Source organism: Molothrus aeneus, chromosome 22, assembly GCF_037042795.1.
Source record: "Molothrus aeneus isolate 106 chromosome 22, BPBGC_Maene_1.0, whole genome shotgun sequence".
Classification (NCBI taxonomy): domain Eukaryota; kingdom Metazoa; phylum Chordata; class Aves; order Passeriformes; family Icteridae; genus Molothrus; species Molothrus aeneus.
In genome coordinates, this window is record NC_089667.1 from 3,873,677 (window position 1) to 3,879,676 (window position 6,000).

Here is a 6,000-nt window from a genome sequence, read left to right on the forward strand (position 1 = left end):
AACTCTTCACACAAGGTTGGGAATTGTTTCCATGGGTTACAATCAAAGGCACAGGTGGTTTTGACTCCCTGCCAAGGGCTCTGAGTCCCCTGCCAAGGTCTGGAGCCCTCCAGGGCAGCCAGAGGAATTTCCACCCAAATCCCTCCATCCTTCCTCCTGAACCCTCATTCTAAAAACCCCAAAATTCTACATTTTCACCCTGTGACAAATTCACTATCATTCTACTCAGACTCTTGTGGCTCACACAAAGTTGGGAATTGTTTCCCTGGGTTAAAATCCAAGGCACAGGTGGTTTTGACTCCCTGCCAAGGTCTCTGAGCCCCCTGCCAGGGTCTGGAGCCCTCCAGGGCAGCCAGAGCAATGTCCTGGGTTCCAACCCACCACCTTTGCACTTCTCATTTCTGCTCCAAGCCGTCCCACACAGCACCATCCAGACATGGAAGCACCAAGAGAGAGCAGGAGCTGCCTTTGACCACCTCATTCTCCTCAGAACAAAGCCATGGCCCAGGCAGGGCTGCTTTGGCTGAAGCTGGGAATAGAAACCCAACAAAAGCTCCTCCTGGCAGCTTTGGCAGTGCTCATGCAGGGCTGACAGCCTCACCCCGTAAATAAATTGCTCCTGGTGAAAGCAGAGGAGCCATCTCATCCATCTCAGGTGCTGCCAACCACTGCTGGCCTTTCTGAGAGACTGCACTGGATTAGGGAGCTGTTTAAATGGCTACCAGCTCACCAAAGAGCCTTTTCATAAACAGAAATGGAACATTTGTTAAGCTGTTGTGGCTGCCCCATCCCTGGAAGTGTTCCAGGCCAGGCTGGACAGGGCTTTGAGAAGCCTGGAACAGTGGAAGCTATCCCTGCCCATGGCCTTCCAACCAAAACCATTCTGTAACTGGCTGAATTTCTGATCATTGACAATCTTTTCCTCTTTCTTTCCCAGTCTCCCAGCTACTCATTCCTGTCTAGAAAGAGAGGGACAAAAAAGTGAGAGAATGTCATGGTTCCTCTGAGAGCAGAGCCCACTCCAGGGAGGGACCACCCAAGTCCTTGCAGGAAGGAACCCTCAAAGCCTGGAGCAGGGAGAGCAACCTCATTCCATCTTCACTGATGGCACTGATGCCTTTTGGGCTGCCTAAAAACAGAGGCCAGGCAAAATTAAGAGAATAAAAACAGTTCTATTTATTGAAGGGCCTTCAGGTACATTTAGAGCAGAAAAAACCCACCCTAAAATGGACAATGGGTCACAGGTTTCACACTTTTATAAGTTTGGTCCATTTGCATTTTGGGGGTGAATCTGCCAATTCCAGCTTCAGCTGATGAAGTCATTGACCCCAGGTTTGCTGCCCCCAAGTCCCTTTTGTTCCCATCTCTGGGCCCTGAGGCAGTGAGGTGTCCTTGATTGCCACACCTGGATCAAGCAGAACCACACCTGGATCCACCAGAACCACATCTGGATCAACCAGAACCACATCTGGATCAAGCACAGGGGGCTTTGAGCCCAGAGCCACTCCTGGAATCCTTCCTGAGGGCAGGCTCTGCATCCACACACACACAGAGCTGTTCCAGGCCCATCCCTCACCTCCACAGCCTGGCCCCAGGTGGGATGGGTTCCCTGGGGCACAAGGGGATGGAGGGAGCAGCCAGGGCCCGTCAGGAGGCATCAGGCTCAGGGCTGTCCCCTGCACTCAGCTCCATCCTGTGCTGCTTCCCAGCTCTGAACAAACCCTCTCCACTCTCCCTGAGCAGGGCCTGCCTGCCCTCGGGCGACACTCAGGGCTTCATTTCCTAAATGCTCTCGTTATTATTTCATGGGAAGCCAGCTGGAGGCCAGGCTGGGTGATGTGGGCCTGCTTTTCAGGCAAAGTGCTGGCTGGAAGGGCAGCACAGCAATCCTGGGAGGGAAGGAAAAGACTGGGAAGTGTCCAAAAGCCTGGGATAGAGGATGGAGCCTCTCCTCTCCTCTCCTCTCCTCTCCTCTCCTCTCCTCTCCTCTCCTCTCCTCTCCTCTCCTCTCCTCTCCTCTCCTCTCCTCTCCTCTCCTCTCCTCTCCTCTCCTCTCCTCTCCTCTCCTCTCCTCTCCTCTCCTCTCCTCTCCTCTCCTCTCCTCTCCTCTCCTCTCCTCTCCTCTCCTCTCCTCTCCTCTCCTCTCCTCTCCTCTCCTCTCCTCTCCTCTCCTCTCCTCTCCTCTCCTCTCCCTCATTTAGGGCCAGGCTGAGTTTTGGAGGTACCAATTTCAGCCTCAGAGCAAGGCACCCAATAAATGAATAATGGGAAAGTCAGCAGCAGCTCCAGGTTGAGTTTGCACAGACATTTGCACTTGAAGCAGCCTCAAATCCCTCTGTTCACCCTTCCCTGACTGATTCCAGCATCTCAGCGCAGCACTGAGGGCAGGGAACCATCCCATGCAAACAAAGAGAAATATTAATTTATATTTGCAGATGACTTTTTAAAGTGTCTATGAAATACTCCTCTGCTATCCCACTTCTTTTAGCTCTCCCCTGGCTAAAGCCCCAGCCACACACTCCAGCTGAGCCCAGGCTGCATCTCAGGCAGCAGAACTGAGCACAAAAGTTTTATTTCTTTGATTCTAAGACTAAAACAGCTCAGGACACCTCTAAGAGTTGGAGGCACAACTCATCAGCTTCCACTGAAAAAGGAAAGACCAAATATGTGATACCTGTCCTTAACTGCCACTCCCTGTCCCACAGCAGTGTCCCAAAGCTGTGACTCTCTGTCCTCACCCTACAGCTGATACCTGCCTCACAGCAGTGTCCCCAGGGACCCCAAAGCAGTGTCCCCAAGGACCCCAAAGCAGGGTCCCCAAGGATGCCAGAGCTGTGGATCCCTGTCCTTGCCCTACAGCTGATACCTCCCCCTAATTGCCACTCCCTGCCCCAAAGCTGTGTCCCCAAGGGCCCCAGAGCTGTGACTCTCTGTCCTCACCCTGCAGCTGATACCTGTCCCTAATTGCCACTCCCTGCCCCACAGCAGTGTCCCCAAGGGCCCCACAGCAGTGTCCCCAAGGATCCCAAAGCTGTGGATCTGTCCTTGCCCTACAATTGATACCTGTCCCTAATTGCCACTCCTTGCCCCACAGCAGTGTCCCCAGTGCCCCCACAGTAGTGTCCCCAGTGTCCCCAGAGCTGTGGCTCCCTGTCCCACCCTGGAGCTGATACCTGCCCCAAAGCAGTGTCCTAATGACCCCACAGCAGTGTCCCCAGGGATCCCAAAGCTGTGGCTCCCTGTCCTTGCCCTACAATTGATACCTGTCCCTAATTGCCACTCCCTGCCCCACAGCAGTGTCCCCAGTGTCCCCAGAGCTGTGTCCCCAGGACCCCAGAGCTGTGTCCCCAGTGTCCCCACAGCAGTGTCCCCAGGGATCCCAAAGCTGTGGCTCCCTGTCCTTGCCCTACAATTGATACCTGTCCCTAATTGCCACTCCCTGCTCCACAACAGTGTCCCCAGAGCTGTGGCTCCCTGTCCCTGCCCCCCGGCTCAGGTTGGTGGCCCTGGCAGTGGCCCTGGCCAGCGCTGCTGGCACTGCCAGCTCCCAGCTGTGGCAGGAGCAGCCCTGCTGGGCACAGCCGGCTGAGCAGCCCCTCCAGCACCGTTTGTTATTCACATGCTCTGCCTGCTAATTGCTTTGTGAGACGGGCACGGAGCAGATGAGGAGCAGAATGCAGCTCCTGACAAATTCCCCGGCGCTGTAAATACCACTCACCTTGCTGTAAACAAGGAAATGCTAAAAGAGAAGGAAAGCTGGAAAGGCAGAGCACAGAGAACAGGAAAAAATGAAAGAAATCTCAAGCTTCTATGGTTCAAGGCAGCCTGCACAGGGGTGAGGACCCCAATTTATTTGGTGTTTCACTCCAAAGGCACCTGGGAGCCCCTGGGGAGCTCATGCTAATGCCAGCACGGCCACAAACCATTCCAGCAGAGCTGATTAGTGCCCAGCAACCTCTTTGTCTTGCTGAAGATACCCCAAATCAAGGTCTTCCAGCAAGGCTCGCTGCCTTCAGAACTAAATCCTAAAAAATGGGAGCAAGGCAAGGTTTTAAAACAAAGCAAAGGACTTTATTTCCTTCAGGCTCTGAGGTTCTGCATCTCCCAGTGCACAGCCCCACCACAGAACCAAGGATCTGCTGCCTCTTTGCAGGTGTTATGTCTCTGCTATTTTAAGGAAAATATAATTTGCTCTTAAAGGTAATGAGATTTAAAATTAATAAACTCAGGGCTTTAACCTCTCTGGGCTGTGAATCCACAGGCAGCACTTTTAACACACTTCCAGATTTCTCCTGAACAGCCACGAGGCCTTGAAACTTTTTTAAACCCAAAATTTCAAGGTTCTCACATTTCCAGGAGCAGGGGCTCTATGGGGAGACATCAAATACCAACAGATTCACAAGCACGTGGCAAAAATTGGTGTATAAACAGCTGGAATTGGTGACTAAACCCTCGTGCAGTGATAGGGTCCAACAGTGTGAGTCATCCCAGCCCAGAGGAAAAAACATTTCAGGTCTAGATGGAGAAGAAATACAAACCCAGATCTCATTCTTTGGGGATAGAAGGTGCTGGAAACCCTAAAAATGTAGGGGTGACGGGTAGGATGGTCAGGATGGACAGAGAGAGATCTCTGAAGCCAGGCTGTGGAATTTGTGGTTTATTGCAAAGGGCCTGGGTGGAGCTGCCAGCCACAGCTTGGAGCAGCCCCAAAGGAGCCCCAGAGAGGAAGGAAGTTCCCATTACAATACAATAAATCTTCATCTGTGCTGAATATTGTGAGAGACAACTGCTCACTTTGGAAATTTAAAGAGGTTTATTAAACCTTAACAAAAATACAACAAAGGACTACACAAGGCAGAAGCTGCAGCTCTGGGAGCTGCCCCTCGTACACAGCTCATGGCCAGTTCATGTTCAAGATGGGTGCTCAGGCCTTTATACCCCTGGGGTTGCATCAGCCAGCCCTGGCCCCTCCCAAGGTCTGTCACTCAGCTCTTCTGTGCCATTTATCAGTGCAAACTGCTTTCTTGTCACTGCATTGGAGCTCAGGTGGTGCCATGCCCACCCCCTGAGCCCCCCAAGCTTTTCCATTCCCACCTGCCCCAGGTAAGGGACACCTGTGCAGCTTCTTTGTACCTGTCCTGGACAGCCCAGGCTGTCTGATGGCAGCAACACAGGGGGAAAGGAACCATGGGGAGAGCAGAGGCCATCTAAACTGCAATAACATAACTGTACATCACTAAAGCTTGTCTTGATATTCACACAATAGTTATCCCTTAATTGTGAGAGCCAATCATCTCATTATCCATCAATAACAATATTCTGATTCTCACTAACCAATCCAGTACAAGATACAAATCCTACAGCATTTACACACAGCCTATAAGAATCATTACATCACCATCCTGTGTTACATTTTAAACCCTAAAAACTCCTCTTTGGGCCCCTTCTGCCAAGCTGTAGGGTCTGCTCTGACCTTGGGCCTGTCTGCAAGCAGAGAGTGTTGTTCCATCAAAAGGGGATCACCTTCAGCAGCCACACCATTGTTTTCCAGTTGTTCAGTAACTGAGGGATCTCAAAGCTTGCTTTCATTTCAATCTCACTTATAGTTTCCATATTCTCCAAATTCCTGGAATCTCTGCTGCTCACAGTGACCCCAAGATGTGTTAGAAAGTCTCTTTTCCCAGCCTGGCAGTCAAAGAAGGAGTCAGAGCTCTTAATTTCTCAGTCTCAAGGTTTTTTATTGTTTCTTATCTATAAAATTCTTTCTCCTGCCCTGGTGAGGTCCATTCAGCAGGACAGACAGAGGCACTCTGCCTGCCCCCAGGGCACTGTTATCTTTTTATACTAAAAACTACCTGTACAATATTTACAATTACTTTCCAATACCCATCACCTGTGTTAGACACTGAGCTTCTACTCTAAACCAATCCAAAAGTGCCACCATCACAGCAGAAGATGGAGGCCAAGAAGAAGCAGGAGAAAGGCTGGACACACCCAGAT